A 19,965-nucleotide genomic window follows, 5' to 3' on the forward strand; every position below is an offset into this window, starting at 1 on the left:
TTTTATGATGACCCATGATCTTAATGATTACTGGATGAATGTTATATGACGCGAAGCATCATGGTACAAACAGACATATGTTTTGGGGGGAATTTACCGTTTCTATGCTTAGTTTTGCTCTGACTGTTCCAAGAATTTTGTTTATTAGCAACTAATATTATATTTTATTTCTTAGAAAAATGTTACTGCTCATTTTTTACGCTCTTTCCCGCTTCCGTTAATTCGTACTGCTCTACGTCATTATCTATAATATAAATCTCACCTCTAAGTTTAAATGTATATATGTATGTATGTATTTTATGTCTACCTAAAACTTTCGACAGAGACGACGAATGTTCACGACATTGGGATCGTTTTGAAGCCCGACCCTTCCGACGACAAATATCGAACGATTGGCTAAAAACATTGATTCTTTCATTCTCATCGGGACACTTTTCTACAGAGAGGGGTCGATTTTTTTCACCAATATTTTCGAAAGTCATCCCCTCTTACAGGTTGACTAGCCTAAAGTTAAACCTGCGTCACTTCCGCTTTGGCTACAGACGCAACGTCATTTTTGTTCATGTTCTTTTCCTCCTTCGAGTTACGGGTTCGAGCCTGCCTGCCTGCTACCACTTTTTTTTTTGTTCAACACACACCTCTAAACACCCGAGAAACGCCGGGCACTCAGTCTAGTTTAAATTAAAAATAACAATCTAAATTGTCCATTATGGATATGTGAAGAAAGTATTACAACTTGCAAAAGTCGACTAAAACCAGTGTCGACATCCAAAAACAAGCTTTACGTAAGCTATCATATAGCTTGATGTAACAAATGAAGAGTAAGAGGTTGACATTTTTGTTTGGCTGTTGTACGCGTTCCTGTCTTCGTTTTTAGGCATTCCTGCATTTTAATTTACTTAGCGGATCTATCTCCATGGAAAACTGGAAAGCAGAAAAAATATCTGGAAGATTCCTCTAAGCATCTTAACGTGAAAGATTTTCATGGGTCCATTGGTGCAGCTCAATTTTATGTGGCCGCCATGGTTTCTTGATTAGTGATTATATATTACATAATTCAAAGTAGACACAAGTGAGGTAAATTATCATATGGCCTTTGGAATCTACTTTCTCTAGGCTTAGATTTACTCTGCCTCTTCCTACGAATTGTTAATTAGCAGCTAAAGTTATGTTTCATTTATTTAAAATTCTTTTGTTGAAGTTTTGCTTATTTTACCGCTCTTTCGTGCGTTTTTTAGTTCTTTTTTTCTTACGTCTTCATTTAAATTTAAAGCCACAATTTCACTTGTCTATTATAGATGTGTGTATGTAAAAGATACCTATTTTTCTGTCCTGGGTATGAGATTGAAAGACATCAAGTATTGAGGCCGCATTTAAGGGTTATGAGGAATGTGAGGTTACCTCTTAGTTACCATTGTTCCCAGTTCCATTTTGGCCCGGTGTTGTAATACCTGTTAAGGAACCTAGTGCTACCAATTCAGACTGTCTGAAGATACTGTTTTCCCGATAATGAAGAATACACTATAAATTGATGCTATTGGTTTGTATTTTTTTTTATTTTTCCGTCATAAAACGCAAACATGTTGTTCAAAGTTAAAAGCAAAAAAAAAAAAGAAGAAACACTTGTGTTACATAGTGTTATTATTACAATGATGAATGTATGTTCTTTTGTTTCGATGTTAAGAAGGATATGTTTTAAGAGTGTTCATGGAAGTGAGAGATCTTTGAGGTTCATGTGTGTGATCATGTTGTGAGATATGGAGGCATTAACAGGTGTATATAAAGAGAGAGAGGGAGAGAGTGAGAGTTTATAATTGAGAGAGTACATACAATTACACTTTGAGAGGGGATTTCATATCTAGATGGATAAACCGATAGATTGAGAGGTTGGTATTTATGCTTTGACAGTTTTGTATCAAATGGCTCTGTTTATATAACATAAACAGTATGACACATATACTTTCTAAACATATATTTTTTAGATGATAATTTTCAAATGGTTCTTATATATAAATTGGCAATACCTTTTCTCGTTGTAATGATGTACACAGAAAACGGCAGTTATAAAAAAACATGATGATCATTTATTCCTTCCAATTGACCGGCCAATGGCTTTGCATTCAGGAATTCAAAGTTTCTTTCTTTACATCTTTTTTTCTGTTTAAAACCCTCCCGCTTCCAGAGTCGAAGGTTCGAACTGAACCTTCTTTCCCTGGTCAGACTCTCGTCTGACTCTGACTCTCTGTCTCCCTTCTTCTGACTTATCCCCAACTAAATAACTCCTTCCTGTATTGAGAAATACATGCATGTCCGGCCAACGTGACCACACTTCACGTGCCATCAACATGCGCGACCTGCAGGTTTCCGAACATTCTGATTTCCCATTTTTCCTTTGTTGTTTTCACAAAGGAATTCAACCTACATATCTAATTCATTTAACCCATATTTTATTATCCACATTCTTTCCAACAATGAATAGTTTATTTATTATTTATTTTATCAGAATCAACGATTTACTGGACATTCCATTTAAAACCTATTGTTCTTTAAAACTTATCTCCAGGGTTCGATTCCCGTTTTCTCTCATTTTATTTTCATTTACTAATTCTCTTTATTTTTACTTACATGAAAAAGGGGACAAACATTTTTCATGTACCACTTGTTTTTGCTGCAAACAATTAAAACCAAACAATATGAATTACTATTTGCAGAATAAAGTCCTTTCTATTCAATATTACCGGATTCAACATTAAATGCCTCAAAAAGTGTTGATATGCTGTTAACAAATACAACCCGTACCAAAGATCATGGATAGATATTTGAAAATACTAAAAAATAAAATGAATGGTGAAAACGTTTTTTTCCCGAAACTGTTTAATCTGACATTAAATAACACGAAAGACGTTGATATGCCGTAAAAGAAAACAACCAAAATCGATACCTATTTTCTTACACCTTCTTCTTCTTCTTCTTCTTCTTCTTTCTCACACCTTCTTCTTCTTCTTCTTCTTCTTCTTCTTTCTCACACTTGCGTCTTCTTCTTCTTCTTCTTCTTCTTTTATCCCTCCTCCTCCTACTACTACTACTTCTACTACTACTTGTTCTTCGTCTTCATTTTTTTCGGTAGCTGCCGTAGCAGTTAACCAATCTTATCCCTTAGCATAAATTGGGCTAAGACTTCACAACCTTAATATGCCCAACAATTAATTGTACTAAACACAATATAATTGAAATTATTAAATCTGTCAAACGAATGTATAGAACCGCTGGAACAAACATAACAATTTTTAAAAACGCTAGAATTTATAACGAAAAACCAGCTTCTAAAAAAAGGTATAGAATGTATATTTAGTTACTTAACTAAAAGTATTACAAGAAATTTTGAATAAAATTTTGCAAATTTTGGGAAACGATTTAGGTTGGCATCTTGTTTTATATGGATTTTACATTAAAAAAAAATGAAGCGCAAATTGTCCTCTCTCTCTCTCACTCTCTTTTTAGAGACGGTTTCTACTAAACTTGTCTGTCAATTCTATGGCAACAAACTTTAAAGTTGATACCTAAAAGATTTGGACCGGGGGAACACATTCGATTCGGCTTTTAGCCGGCAGAAATTGCTGCTAAACTGTCAACACAGAAAAAATCGGTCTCAGTAGGCGTAAGTCGACTTTAACTGCTATTCTACGCATGCGCGAATATACATTTATACGTTAAAGAGAGTTATTATTATTGTATGCGTATGTCAGACGGGAAGGAATAAGGATGGAGAGATATATGACTCGGTTTCGATTTTAGCTGATGGCAGCCGTATATTTTTTTTTTACTTTTGAGATCACAACTATATATTAGACACACTATAACAGTCAATAGATATTATCTTTATAATAATAAATACGAAATCTGCATGAATTAAAATATGTTTAAGCGGCATTTATGACCGGGCAACTTAGGGTGGTTTTCTAGTTTATTTGTATATACACCCTTATCCTGTGTAGCTGTTGTCAGTGTAGATGTATGTCTTGCTGTTCAGTAGAATTGAAAACAGTGCGTGGATATATGCTTGTTTGTACTTAAAACATTTCTTCTTTTTAATTTTCTTCCTTTGAAGATTGTAACGCTGGGTATGGGGCAGCCCAACCAGCTGCCAACATTGCCCTGCTTTTTTATTGAAACCAACCGAGAGCTCTTTTTGGTATCCTCGTTGTTCCCTATAGTGCAATTGTCTGGATCTCTTTTGCGCTTGGTTCACCAGGAATATTAGTAAGGTAGGACTTCAGGTTCTTCTTCAAAAGCCCTGTGGAACCTATGATAACTGGTATAATTGATATTTCCCTTAAATTTCAGTTTCTTTCATATAACACATGAGACATTGATATTTGATCTGTGTTTCTCTTTCAGCTCTGTTTAAACCTCCATCTTTAGAGACACTCACATCAACCAAGGTTACAACTCTCTCTCTCTCTCTCTCTCTCTCTCTCTCTCTCTCTCTCTGACTTGTTCCATATAACTGTCAGATTTGACAGTAGCATTTTATAGATAGGCGACTGTAGGGATTACATGGTCGTAATGTAGGGTATATAAGTCATATATGTGTCAGGTCATGTCATATGCTACTGATACCATGTAACCCAGTACTACCTGCCTCATGGTCGGGTCACCGGCGACTAAACTGGTTCCCCCACCAGACTTGTTTGGTGAGGAGGGTGGCTAGTCTCCCTGAAGGATTAAAAACAAGACCTTCCAAAGGGCGAATGAACCCTTTTTCGGGGTCAACGGCCAACTAGCACCATGTGTGTTTGTGTGTTGGGGTGGAGAGGGCTCCCATAAGCCGTGGTGAAGCCAACCTTTCTAGGAGAAGCAAATCTCTGATTTAAAAAGCAAAAAGCGGGAGACCAGTACCCGCATTAAGCTTGTCTGCAGTTTAACTTGTTGCTGGCTATCTTGCTCTTGCTTGTTGCTGGATCTCAACATTTTGAACCGAGAGAGAGACTTAGCTGTCGTACAAAGCTAAGACTCTGTAACATCACCTGTGTATAGATACTCCCTCAGGCATTTGTCTATAAAAATGGTCCTGTGGCGATGGAAAAGTTATGACGCATGGAGGCTTGAAATGCTGGAAACATGTAATAATTGATCTCAATGACTGTCTACAGTATCATGCATGCGTGAGCGTGTGAATTCACCAGTAGAACTAAGAAGAAAAAAAGAAGTAATATCTGGGCTCATGGACATTAAGTGTCTGAGAGAGTGGCACTCGTCTGACAAGACGTTTGCAATCATCATAAGTCATTTCTAACGGTTCTTTCAGGTTGGTGTTCCCAGGATTTGCTGTTACATAGGATGTTTAACTTTTTACAGATCGTCCAATGGAGGTACTTACACACTCCATCATACCTCACTGTGTAGTATCCCTCCCTCCAAAGAACCTTGCAATTTGATACCGGATGACTCACACTTTCCAATTTCGTGTGGTAGACTCTGCATTTGTTGTCATTAGTGAGACCTGTCATCTTCTTCAATACATTGGTCATCAATCCCTTGTCTTGTGCAGCCATTATAACCCTTTCCTGATCGCGGTGGAGGGCTTATACATACGTATGCGTTAATTCCTGTGTTGCGTCACTTTGTATCCCTCTCATATTTTCTTATACTGCACCTTTTAATTACGCTATGCGTCCTGCCGTACACGGTCTATAGCATTTCTTTATAAATGATGGGTGTATAGTCAATCCCATAGTCTTATACTGTATCCATTTTAAACATTACGCACCCTACACCCAAACGTTATTTTTTTAGGCATTTAAAACTGCACTTATTTGTGGGTGCTTTTATTTCTTAAGGAGGGAATACAGAAATAATGGCACGGCATTATCGAAAAAAAAAGTATTTTGTTTTAAAATTGAATGGAATTTTAAGTTCACATTTCTATAGATAAAGAAAACACAATAGTAAACACATTTTTTAACGTTGAATAAAAATAAAAAGGAAATAAATATAGGCAATCCGTTTCTCATAAAAAAAACCCTCAGATGATCGTTTTGTTTGAGGGCGGAGACGTTTCAGGCCAAGAAAATATGTAGTATTGTCAGGAAAGTTTTTTTTTCGATAAAAATAAATCTCCGCGAAGAACTAAAATATCAAGATGGTTATAGAATTAAAAGGTCATCGTATTCGGTACGCAGCTTCCAGTTTAAAGAAAAAAAAACTGGTTTGTTTTGTTTACGGTGACACTAAATTGTTGTGATACCAAACTAAACAAAGCTATTACAAACTTTTTTTTAGATGCGAACAGACATTTCTTTAATAGGTTCTGTCTGCCTGGCTTAATCCTTTCTTCCCCATTGATATAAGGTTAGTTTTAGTCGTGTTGACGTGAAAAAGTTTAGGGATAAAATTGGTCAAAGATTGTCTCCTGGCGAAAATTTAGAGTATGACCTGATTTTTCGCCTAGACGTTTCTCACGGATTCAGCAGGCGAGTGCAACATGAACAAGGAAAGACGTGTTTTGTTAGCTGCCCCGAAAAAAAAGAGGAGAGCAGATATTGGAAAGCTGATACTGTGAAATGTCTTTTCGGTCCCTTTCTCTTTTCCAACTCTTCATCCTCGTATCGTCCTTTCTTTCTTTCTCACAGAAATGTACACACACACACACACACACACACACACACACACACTCACACGGATACACACATACATATACAAATGTCTTTTTCATAATAGACATTTTATAAACTGAAGCAAACAGTGTTCGCAAAGTTAACGAAACAAAACTATTTTAAACTTTTTTGTTTTGTTTCGTATTTTTTGTGCGAAAAGGCATTTTGCTGAAAGGATCTGTCTATCAGGTAGAACTCCTTCATTTCTCATTAGTATAATTATTAGAATTATGTGCTCCTTCCCTTCCTCAATTATCCGTCATTACCTTGTCCTTTAGTTTGGCAGAATTTTCAGTCACCGTAGCTGTACGGATCACATAAGGAAGCTAATAAAAGCCCGTGGATGTGTTTGTCCTGTCTCTTTTTCTTTCGCCCTTTTTTTAATTCCGCAGTAAGACACAGCAAAATCTCGGGTACACAAACCACGAGACGGCAGTCTCAGAAAGGCAGTCCACGTCCAACCGTTACAATTCTAAACTGAAGTCTATTTTGTGACAAGCCCTATAAGGCAGTAACAAATCAGTCTAAATTTAACCGAATTCCTGCTTGGATTTAAACTAAGTTCGATACGAAAAGAGACGGAATTGAGGAACGCACGCGCGCAATCTGTTACTAGAAGTTTACAAACCAGATAGTTTCGTAAACGTATTTATTTTAAATTTTAGAAATGTTTATTAAAACATACAACAATTACTGTGAAACATACATTAGTTGTATATTCATTTCCATTGCTGATGCTGTTTGATTACTTTTGGGCCAATTATTACCGGGTCTTGTAACTGTATTCCTAGTATTTACCGCCTTTCAGAGTTCCATGTGTTTGTCTCACCACAGTTGGCCAACAACTCATCTGGCAGGCATTGCCTCAAGATAGTGTTTTCAATCAACGGAGCACAGAATATTAGTTGGCCAAATATGACGAGACAACAACAACGATGGAAGGCAGTAATTACTACATAAGCTACACGACTCACAATTCGTATTACTTGCGGTTAATCACCTTAATTATTAGTTGGCAGATACATGTTACAACAACAACTAATAGATGAGGATAACAGTACGCAAAAAATTTATAACATTCCGTTTAAAATAAATACCCAAACTTTGAAACCTAATCTAAAAAAAAAAAAAAAAAAATATATATATATATATATATATATAAATATATATATATATATATATATATATATATATATATATATATATATAGTATATATTATGTATGGAAGACACTTCATATGAAATAGTCTAACATAGTGACTAGCTTGGAAATGAATACGAAAATAATCATAGTTGCTTGCGTTGCAAAGGCACTTTCAATATTTTACAGAAACGAAAACGCTAGTTTATATTTTACTATGTAGATTTCCAACAAAATCTAAAAAAATATTAAGAAAACTACTAAAATGGCTCGTAAAGACATATTCCATTTTTACCGCCTCTACGCGCGACCCCGTTAGATTTGATAAAAATGAATACGATGAATTGGTAAATTGAAGTTGAGTGGACGATAAATTGCTTTATGATTATATCATTATATGAGGCAGAAAATTATTATTATTATTATTATTATTATTATTATTATTATTTTGCCGATTTAATTAGATTTGTTTTAAAGCGAAAAAATGCAATGCAAGACAAATATGGCTAAATGCGGTTTAAGGAATTTAACTTGATTGGATGCTATAAACAATAACAAGAAGAATTTTAGATAAATAAGAACAAATATGTTTTAATAGAAAAGAAAGTAAGAACATAAACAAAATACGTGACGGAGGTAGATGATTCGATTTACGGTTTTTTTTTTTGTTTACGTGAATGTAATGACGCAACTGGGAGAGCTTGAAACACACATATCAGTTACTAAAGAATTGGGAGTAAGAGAGTATGCAGATGCGGTCGGTAATCAGAAGAAGTTACACGGTGAACATTAATGGCGCTAAGTAAAAGGAAATGTTGATAGTAAAAAGCTAGGACCAGCCTTACAGTTTTCCTATGTGGGACCCATCCGAAATAAAGCTGCTGTAATACCACCAAGGCATTTATAAACTAAAGCAAAAAACATGTGAATATTCATTTGCAACTTTCCCGGTGATCCGTCTAATCAAGATGGGTCAGGTATGTTTTCCCATTGGCCGATGTAAAATTCCGCAGACTATAATTAGTACCATAATGTTATAATGGATATATGCCCGGTTTAAACAATCACTAGACAATCAATAGGCAGCTTAATATGTAGGCGATAATATATATATATATATATATATATATATATATATATATATATATATATATATATAAATATATATATATATGTGTATATATATATATATATATAAAGTTAGAAAAGCATTTCATCCAAGGCGTAAGAATTGTTAAACAAAATGTTTTTACTATAGGCTTAAAAAGAAAAGGTACAAGATTCAATTTGAAATTTATTACCTTCAAAGTGCACTTTTATAAATTTTACAAAGTAAGGTATAAAAATTAAATTTTAATTGAATCAAAAAATTACCTTGGATTTATTTTATGTAATGTACATTCTGTTGTACTTTTAAAAAAAATCATTGAAATTTTTTATCTATATCATTAATTGCTAGATTAAAGACAATGCTTTTATATTGCAACATTTTTTTGATTCAATTATAATAAAATGTTTACACCTTACTTTGTAAACCCCCTCTTTTTAATACAGGTCTGAATAATGAGAAAATCTTAATTTTTTTTACAAAAACTTTAAAATACATTTTTAGATTGAATTTTTTAAATATCTTTCAGAACAGAAAATCTTTAAAATTTAATAAGGAAATATTTTATAAAGGTTTCATTAACGAATATTCAGCACATAACGAGAAAAATAGAGATGAAAATTTCAAAAGGATTGTATAGCTGATTACGGTCAATAGTAGTCCTTGCCAGCGAAAGTCTTTGTTATTGTTATTCTAATTCTATTATTATTATTATTATTATTATTATTATTATTATTATTATTTAAAACATTTTTTGTCCTACTCTTTCGCGCGAGAAAAAAAAAGTAAAATCACAATAGTTTACAGCAAAGATTTGCAAGCCGCCAGATTCAAATTTTATTAGCTAGTTTTCAAGAAAAATCTCTAAATCTAACGAAAAACAAAACTACTGAATTTGCAACACTGCACGTAGTATTGAAGTATCATTAATTTTATAATGCTTTTATTGATCGGGCTATTGTTCTATTCTTCAGTATTATTTATACAACGTTTCTGTCGGATTAGCTTCGACCGTCTCTAGGCATGTTGGTTGTTGTTTAGAAAAGAAAAGAGTAAAGTTATTTGCTCAATAGTCATTTTCGTATTCTTTGGATTAGTCTCGATGTTATGGTTATTGTTTCGCATTTGTGAAAAAAATAGACTAACCCAAAGAATACGAAAATATCTACGAAACAACATTTCTAAACAACAACGAACATGTCTGAAGACTACCGCAGACCAATCAAACCAAAATGTTGCACAAATAACACTCAAGATGAGAACAATAATCCGAATAAACTTCGTGGCTAAGTGGGGGGGTGCCCTTTTCCCTTCCCTGCGACCTCTATCCCACGAAGAGACGTTGTGTTTTATCGTTACTTCTATGACAAGTGCTCGTTTTAACTCCAATGCCTGGTCGCCCATCGCCAATCTTTCACAATAAACCCCTCTGTAGCTGAAACAAATGTCAAAAATTATCCCCACTTTTTAACTAAAACGTAGATCCAATAAACAGCGCTTCTTTCCTAGAAGTGCACGCCTGTGGAACTCTCTTCTGTTTGCCTGTTTTCCACCTGACTACAACTTGGATGTCTTCAAGTCCAACATAAACAAATTCCTGATGAACCGCTCCCTTAAGTGAGATACTTTATCAAATCTCCAATACTAACGATTACTACGATACTATCCCATTGATTACTGCACACGCAATGACCCTCATCCCCGAGTGGGTTCCGGCCCTTGATAAGTGGTGCCTTCCATGTAAAAAAAATCAATACCTGTAATATAAACAATCCGCCCTTATCTAAAAAAAACAAAATCTAGAACTTTAATATCATTAATTTTGTTTTCTGAACTGAATTTAATATTTCTTGTTCCTTTAGAATCTATATTTCTTTTTATTTTGTTCTCGTGTCGACATCTTTCCACCGACCCGCTGTTTCATGGTAATATTTATCTACACGTTGTTGTGATTTTAACTCGACCACAAAAATGGCTGTTGGCTAAACACTCCTCCGTTAATTCAAGAGAATGAGGTTTGGTGCAAAAGAAAAAGAAAAAAAAGAGGGAAACTGATTTGAATATTGGAATAAATGGGTGCCCTTTCTTGTTTGAGCTTGTGATTTATCAGACGATAGTCGAGCTGGGATGAAACGAGTTGGTAAGAAAAGACCGACGAAACCAGGGGAGATAATTCACTGTCGATTCAGAGTTATAGAAATTCATTTGCACGTTTCTTCAATTATTTTGATCTGATTTCATTGTCCTGTCTCTTTACGTGTACCGTATCTCTTTCTTCTCTTTCATGGTGTTCTTTCTTCCCTCTCTTCTTGTTCTTTTCCTCTTAGATTGTTTTTAATCCTCGTTCTCTCGTCTTTCTTCTATTTCTACTTTCTTCTTCTACGACCACACTTCTTCTTCTTCTTCTTCTTCTTCTTCTACTGCGTCTTTTTCTATTTCGTCTTTTTTTCTAATTCTCTTTGACGTTTGTCTTCTCCTTTTTTTTCTACGACTCTTATGTTAGTTTTTCTTCTTCTTCTATTTCTACTTTTTCTTCTTCTACGACCACACTTCTTCTTCAGCTTCTTCTTCTTTTCTATTTCTTCTTTTTCTAAATTTCTCTGAAGTTTTTCTTCTCCTTTTTTTCTACCCCTTTTTTGTCTTGTTGTTCTTCCCCCCTTCTTCTTCTCCTTCTTCTTCTTCTTCTTCTTCTTCTTTTCTCTCTACCTCCATCTTGCATTTCAGCCGTCCGTTAATCTCCTAAAGGTATTTTCTTCCTTTACTTCCAATATCCACATCGCCACTATTATATAAAGATCATTTGTGTCCGTGCGCGCGTGTGTATTAGAGTTCCCTCTTGATAGGTTCCGAAATGGCCGAGCACATGTCTTGCAAATATCATACAAAACCAATTTATATGCCTGGCAGTGCTTTCAGACATATTTTGTATAGAAATTCATCCGATAATTATCGAAAATCCCCGCCAAAAAATATCAACGATTTTTAAAATAGTCTTTCTTTGTTTATAGATTCAGATAATTTTTACATGATTATATTTTACGTTACACCGGTCAAGAGAAATATTAGAATTGCAGCAAATCATTTCTTAGCAAAAAAAAAAAAAAAAAAAATTACTACCGGCAAATATAGCTACAGATCGAATAATCCCTATTTTAAGTCTAGTGTACCTAACAATTTTACTTTATTTTTTTTCTTCTTATAATGAGTTCAATTCACGATAAAAGAAGATGTATCATTTAAAATCGCCGGAAATTATTTCTTCGTTTGCATATTTTAAAAGTAAACATTTATAAGGAGTGACCTTTGCATTGCATCTATAACGAAACCCACGTATCAGTTGAGGTGAGATTGTAGACACATACGGACTGAACTTTATGAACGAATACAAATACAGACGGAAATTAATGTCACGTGATACAAATACAGACGGAAATTAATGAACGATATTATCTTTATTATATATTATTATTATTATTATTATTATTATTATTATTATTATTATTATTATTATTATGTACTTTTTGTGTGTGAATTAGTCCATCGGGCAAATTAGTCCTCGTAATCTTCTATAATATAAATCTTACTTGTCTGTTTAAATGTATGTATGTATGCATGCATATATGTTTGTATGTATGTATGTATTATGCATGTCTACGTATGTATGTGTATTATTCATGGTGTATGTATATATGTGTGTATGTTTACAGATATGTATGCGTGTATGTGTAGATATGTATATTTGCGTTTATATATATATATATATATATATATATATATGTACGTATCCCAATGACCGTCTTATGTATGTTTATGTATGTATAAGTATGTCTATGTATGCATATATGTAATGTGTATGTATGTATGCATATATGTGGGTTATTTGTATGTGTGCATGTGTATGTATGTGTATATATGTATGCATGCGTGCATGTATATATATATATATATATATATATATATATATATATATATATATATATATATATATATATGTGTATATATACCAGTGACCGTCTTCAGTGTCATGTTTGCTTGTGCGTGTGAATTTTGCCGGCTCGACTAAAGTCATTTTCGGCTCATGGACTTTCAGTACCTGAGGGAGTGGCACTCGTCTGACAAGGCGTTGCAATCATCATGTATGTATGTATGTATGCTTAAAAATCTTGACAGAGGCGACGGATTTTCAGAGACCGGAATCGTTTTGAAGCTTGACCCTTCGGACGACAAATATCGAAGAATTGGCTAAAAACATTAAGTCGTTCACCCTCAACTGGGCACTTTTCTACAGGGATGGGCCGCTTTCTTCGTCGATATATTAAAAAATCATCCTCTTTTTTCGATTGACGACTTTATGTAAACCTTCTCCTCTTCCGGTTTTGCGATGAATGCAACGGCAAATATATCACGTTTGTTTTCATGTCCTTTTCTACAGGTTCGAGCCTGCTGGTCTACTACCACTTATTTATTTTTTTTATTTTGCTCAATACACACCTCTAAACACCAGGGCTACGCCGGCCACTCAAGCTAGTATATATTAATCAGTATATAATCATTTCTTTTCTGGTTCTTTTTTTTTTCTTTACTTTCTCCTTATTTTCTTTTCATTACTTCCTTTATTTCTTTTCCTCTTTCCTTCATCTTTTTTTTTTTAAATAATTTTCTGTCTTTTTTTCTATCTTCTTCTCATTGCACACTGTCTACTTCTTCATCCCATTTTCGCTTTTTCTCCTTCTTCATTTTGTTCATCTTCTTCCTTATCTACTATTTTTTATTCTCTTTCCTCATCTTTTCTCACTGTTTATTTCCACCTTCTTCTTCTTCAAACCTTTCTCGCTCCTTTCTTATTCCTTACTCTCTTTATCTTTCCTTCTCCCCATCTCTCTCCGTCTTATTTCCCTTTTTTGTCTTCTTCTTCTTCTTCTTCTTCTTCTTCTCTTTCTTTCACCTTGTTTTCTTCGTTACATCTCTACCCTTCATTTTTCTCCTCACCACCCCCATTATCTTTCTTTTTCTTTAACCCTCCACTATCTTCTCTCTCTTCTTATCTTCTTCCCCGACTTTCCTCTTTCTCTGCACACATTTCATTTTCTTTCACGCTTCCCCCTCCAGCTCTTTCTTCTTCTTCTTCTTCTTCTTCTTCTTCTTCTTCTTATTATTATTATTATTATTATTATTATTATTATCATTATCATTATTATTTTATTATTATTATTATTATTATTATTAATAATAATAATAATAATAATAATAATAATAATAATAATAATGTCTTCGTAAACATTGATTATTATTGAGTCAGATGTAGCTTTCACACGGATCGTCAAAGCCTGTGGTGTCCCTGGAAGTTGAGTGACAACCAGTCTCACCAGGTTTCCAGTACTCCCACCTCTTTCGCTCAAATTTGCTAATTAATTTTCATTATCTCAGCAGCTGTTGCCATTGATTCTCGTTGGCAGCGGCTATTGGGCTTCACTAGATTTTGAGTCGCAATAAGATTCCCAAGGTCCAAGTTCTCTTAGCACTCATCCGGCGGGGGACTGGTCATTTCTTCGGCCTTTCCTTTCTCCTTGACTCTACTTGCTTATTTGGTTTCACTTTGTGGGGCGGGCAATGATGTGGCAATGGGGTGAGGTTGTGGTTAGAGAACTTATAGATATGTGGCTTCAGTGTTCTTTGTTTCATGTATTGTTTCAGGTTTTGCCTTTGCACCAGTTTTCTTGGCCTGCGCTTGTTTCCACATTCTAGAGTTTTTTTTCATTACTGTTGTCCTTGTACTTTTCCAGTCATTTTTCTGATTCCAATTTCTGCCATTCTTTTCTCAAAATTTACCGGGATTGTTCCATGTGCTCCTATTATTATAGGTATTATTTTGATTTTCTCATCTTCCCAAGCCCTATTCAGCTCTCTGGCTAGCTCTGTGTATGGGCTCCGTTTCTCTTTTCGTTTGATATTCACCCTGTGGTCAGCTGGAATAGAAAAGTCTACGATTTGACATGGCTTTTCTTTCTTCTTAATTATTACGACATCCGGTATTCTTGCTTCGATGGGACATCAGTTTGTATGCTTATGTCCCATAGAGCTTTATTATTATTATTATTATTATTATTATTATTATTATTATTATTATTATTATTATTATTATTATTACATTTAATGTTTGATGCAATGTTTGAGCGCAACAACACGGGAACGCACTCAACAAATTATTTCGTCAAAAAATTATGAAAAATCGTACCATTGCGACGAAAAGCCAATAATTAAGCATACTTCAGACGGAAACAATATAGAAAGTCAATTTTTACAAAAACCGTAAAGCAGAGAATTCTCTGCAAAGTTCCCCTGATTTAGAATATTAATGTTATTTTTTTAAAGTAAAAATAATATTTAGGTTTGGATATAAATTCCTAAACACATTTCACACTAAATAATTTTGGTGACTGAAATAGGAATCCTATTGAATCTTTAATTTCCTAAAAAATAAAAAAGATGATCCATAATGGTCGATTTGCTGCTAATATCTATTTTTCAATTAATATTTGAGAGGAAAGCGACTACATACGGTTAATTTAAATTACATTTCAATCACATGGATACCTTATCAATAATCACGTGATTAAATCCATTTAAAATTTACCAATATTGTAAACACATTGTGTTTAAATTAAGCGAGCCCAAATGTTCCTTTTTATTGATGTTATGTAACGCAGGGTGGTGATAAATATATATCCCCTTATAAGAAAATAGCCACATCGGTAAAAAGAAAACCACCTATTTATTAAAAAAAGAAAGCATAACGTTATAATTAAAAAGAGATATATGAAAAAACATGCATGGGTACGGTAAACATAATATACCAAAATGTCGAAGAAATTGGCCCAGTGGTTATTTAGATTATTAATAATTAACGAACCAAGAATTACATTTATATATATATATATATATATATATATATATATATATATATATATATATAGATATAAATGTATATATATATATATATATATATATATAGATATAGATATAGATTGTATCATCATTATTTTAACACAACTATTATCGAACTTATGTCTGAGTATATATATATATATATATATATATATATATATATATATATATACGTGTGTGCGTGTGTGTGTGTGATTTTCTTGAATTTTACTTGTGCAAATGAAAATTCATTAATTTTCTTGGAGTTATATTTTTGGATTTTACCGTCATTGGATTATTTACCTTTCACCAGACTATCCATTCACGTGTAATCACCTTTTCTTCCTCATATTCTCTCTGCTTCACTTTTGTTATCAACTACGATCTTTGACTTACTTGAAGTTTCATCAAATACTTTTGTATGCAAAATCCGATCCCGCATTTTGCTAATTCCTTCCGTCTTATGAGAAGGAAAGTATTTCTTCGAAACACCGCGGAATAAGGACTATCCACTTATCAAGTGTTTCCTTTTCAGATTAAATATGTATTAAACTCTTTTTCCGAGTGTTTTTTAACATGTTTTATTTACTGATAGCTCTTATTATAAGCTCTATTTCCTATTTGGTTTTATCGAGCTTTTACATCTGGTTGAGACTACTTTATAAATATTAATGCTTTAATATATATATATATATATATATATATATATATATATATATATATATATATATATATATATATACTTTAGTTTTGCTATCTTTTGGATCATTTTGGTAAATTTAATTGTAATTTTTATTTCATTATATATATATATATATATATATATATATATAAATATATATATATATATATATATATATATATATATATATATAAATTTAACAAATTTACACATTGGATTGGAAATTTTAATTTCTACCGTTTTGGATTTTACCATTCTTGCATTTTTACCCTTCACCGGACTATCCATTCATGTGTAATCTTTTTATCATTTTTCTTTTACCTCCTATTCCCCTTACCTCACCCTTTTTTAACCAAGTAAAATCTGTGACTTACTTGTAGTTTCATTAAATACTTTTATATGCAAAATCCGATCCTGCATTTGGCTAATTCCTGCCCTCGTATGAGAAGGAGAGTATTTCTTCAAAACTCCGCGGATTAAGGGCTATCCACTTATCTTGTGCTTCCTTTTTTTAAATTAAATATGTTTTTAACTTTTTTTCAAGATGTCTTTTAACATATTTTATTAATCATTTGTTCATATATATATATATATATATATATATATATATACATACATATATATATATATGTGTGTGTGTGTGTGTGTGTGTGGGATGTGTGTGTGCTTGTTTGCAAGAATGCTGTTATCTAGTCTTTTCATAAATGCAAGGGTGTTTGAGAAAGAGAAATAGACAAAGGGAGAAGGAGGGAGAGATTAAACACTGAGGGTATCATGTTTCTATTCATTTATCATACGAACCACTCTACTGATTGACGCAAGTCTGCTTTTTTGTTTTTGTTTTTCGGCAGCTTTGTTCAAATTTTGATTTTTCTTTTTCCTCACACGTCCTCTTTCTGTCAAGCCAGAAATTCAGAACTTCCGAACTCCCCAATCATTCCGGGAGAACGGCCAACCTTCAGTGTCTGCTGCAATGGTGAAATTGTTCAGACAGCGGAAAATGAAAAGGCTGAAATGCATCCAAATCACACATTGTCTATCCGGACGTTACTCAAGCGTGTGTCAGCCCCCTCTTCTGATGAACTTGGGCGGTTGTATAGCATAGGGGGCGTTCAAGGAGCTAGCCTTGGGCGCCATTTTACCTCGTACTACCTCTAGTCGTCAGCAATGTTTGCGAAGTGGATGCAGACGTAATTTAAAGCTTAAGCTTCACACGTTCGAGTTATATCCGTTGTACACATGCACGTTTAAAATATATTTATTCAGTCGGAGATACGTCCCCATAAATTAGTAAAGCTATAACCTTGTGCCTCTCAGGTTTTAGTAACCCCATTCTTCGAGGTTTTATCTTTTATGTGGGTGTACAAGTCTTTTTTATTGCAAATCGCCTGAGCTGCCCTTTGGATCAAAACCCGAGGTAGCTGCTGTGATATTTATATAGGTCAGCAAGATCTTCCCATCAGAAGATAGCCTTTCACAATTTTACACCTCGTAATGGCGTACAAGAACTTTACTTACCAAACCTAATTTATTGAAATATATATATATATATATATAAGAGATTAATAATTCTAAATTATGAATTAGTTTCCAAAGGAGAACAAAAAAAAGAAAATATCGTTTCGGAAACGGTACCCACATTATTAATATTGACAATAATATTGGCAATAATTGACAAAGAATATTATTTATTACGTGGTCCTTTCATCAGCATAAAAAGAGGAGTTTAAGAGACCAAAATAAAACTGGTATATTTGTAGTAAGTTGGATAGTCCTTGTATTTATTTGCATATATATATATATATATATATATATATATATATATATATATATATATATATATATATATATATGGGCATGTTGTTATTTTTGTATTTTGGCCACAAATAAATAATAACAACATTCCCATATATATGGTGACGAACTTTTAAACAAATTGTCACATGCAACTCAATACAAGGATTATCCACCTTACTAACTATAAAATTAAAAGGTTTTATTTTGGTATCTTTGACCTCTTCTATGTTGTGCTGATGATCATATTAAAAAATCTTGGTGATAAATTGTCAATATAATTGTACATTAATTATAAAATTAATATCGTTTCCGAAACGATCGTACACACAATTTGATTGTGTTTGTTTCTTCCTTTAAAAATTGATTCATAATTATGAATTATTAATCTTTGTCCTTAATAATTAACATAGCTCTACAATAAACATACCTATTGCTCTTATTATATATCTACAAAACTACGAGCACTTCGTTTAAAATAATCTTTGCTCTTTTAGGCTTCTCCTACACACACACACATACACACACACACACACACACACACACACACACATATATATATATATATATATATATATATATATATATATATATATATACTTCAGAATAGTTTTTATTTAACAATCTTTTGGTATGGAAACGTGAGATTGTAAGGTTTACAAAATATTACTAGCAGTAATATTCTATAAGCTATCCCAAATAGCAAATAAATCAAATTGTAATTCAATGAATTTCAAAAAACTCTCATTGAAATGAAATGAACTGGTTGAGTTTCATATCATACCCCCAGACTTTGAATTATTATCGCTGGACCCACAAACAAATTCATACAAGCACTTGCCCGATTCGGATACCTACACAGCTATGCGGATTACCCAATATATAACTTGGACCTTAATACCAAACGGATGTAAAGAACGCAAAACATGGATTTTACCAAGCAAGCTGGATCTAAAAAAAACCTTTCATATCAATGATGTTCTCGACGATTTAATAAAACCAGTAGTTCAGCGGGTTAAAATCAGGGGGGAGGAGAGGGAGGCAATCAGAGAAGGGTACAAAGTCGTAGTAGCCTTTCTGAAGGCAAGCCTCAGTCCCTTTGGATTTGTGCGTCGGCGCCGAATCCTACTACCACACCCAAGGTATACTTACAATCATTTGACTGCACATGGAATCAGCACATCCAGATACACTATGATGTTGACTTTCAAGATAACTTCGAAGATGTCAAGTGGTATGATGTTGCCCTCACTTGAAACGACACTGAAAAATGTAACCGTGATTGGAAAGTGTGTTTTCATCGCCCTGGCACGTCCCTGTTATTCGTGGTAATCCAGCGGTGCATTGTGAATGTGCTGGCAATAGTCCTCTTGTAATAACTTGGACCGGTAGAGAGGATGAATTGTTCAGCGGCGCATCTCCGATCTCACTCGTTGACGATTGTGTCTCTTTTAGACATGATAGAAGGCTGCTATCGCTCTTGTGATTTGTACACAACTTGCGAGCTAGTAGAAGGATTGCGACGATAAAACATTAAATGGAAATGGAATCATGTTATTTTTCCTCTCTACGTGTCTTTCATCTCAATAAGTTTCTCATACTTTGATGTAAATTGCTTTTATCTTCACAACTGACACATCATCAGAATGATTAAATATTT

This window comes from Euprymna scolopes, chromosome 34 (genome assembly GCF_053919585.1).
Source record: "Euprymna scolopes isolate OS-2025 chromosome 34, ASM5391958v1, whole genome shotgun sequence".
In the NCBI taxonomy this organism is placed as follows: domain Eukaryota; kingdom Metazoa; phylum Mollusca; class Cephalopoda; order Sepiida; family Sepiolidae; genus Euprymna; species Euprymna scolopes.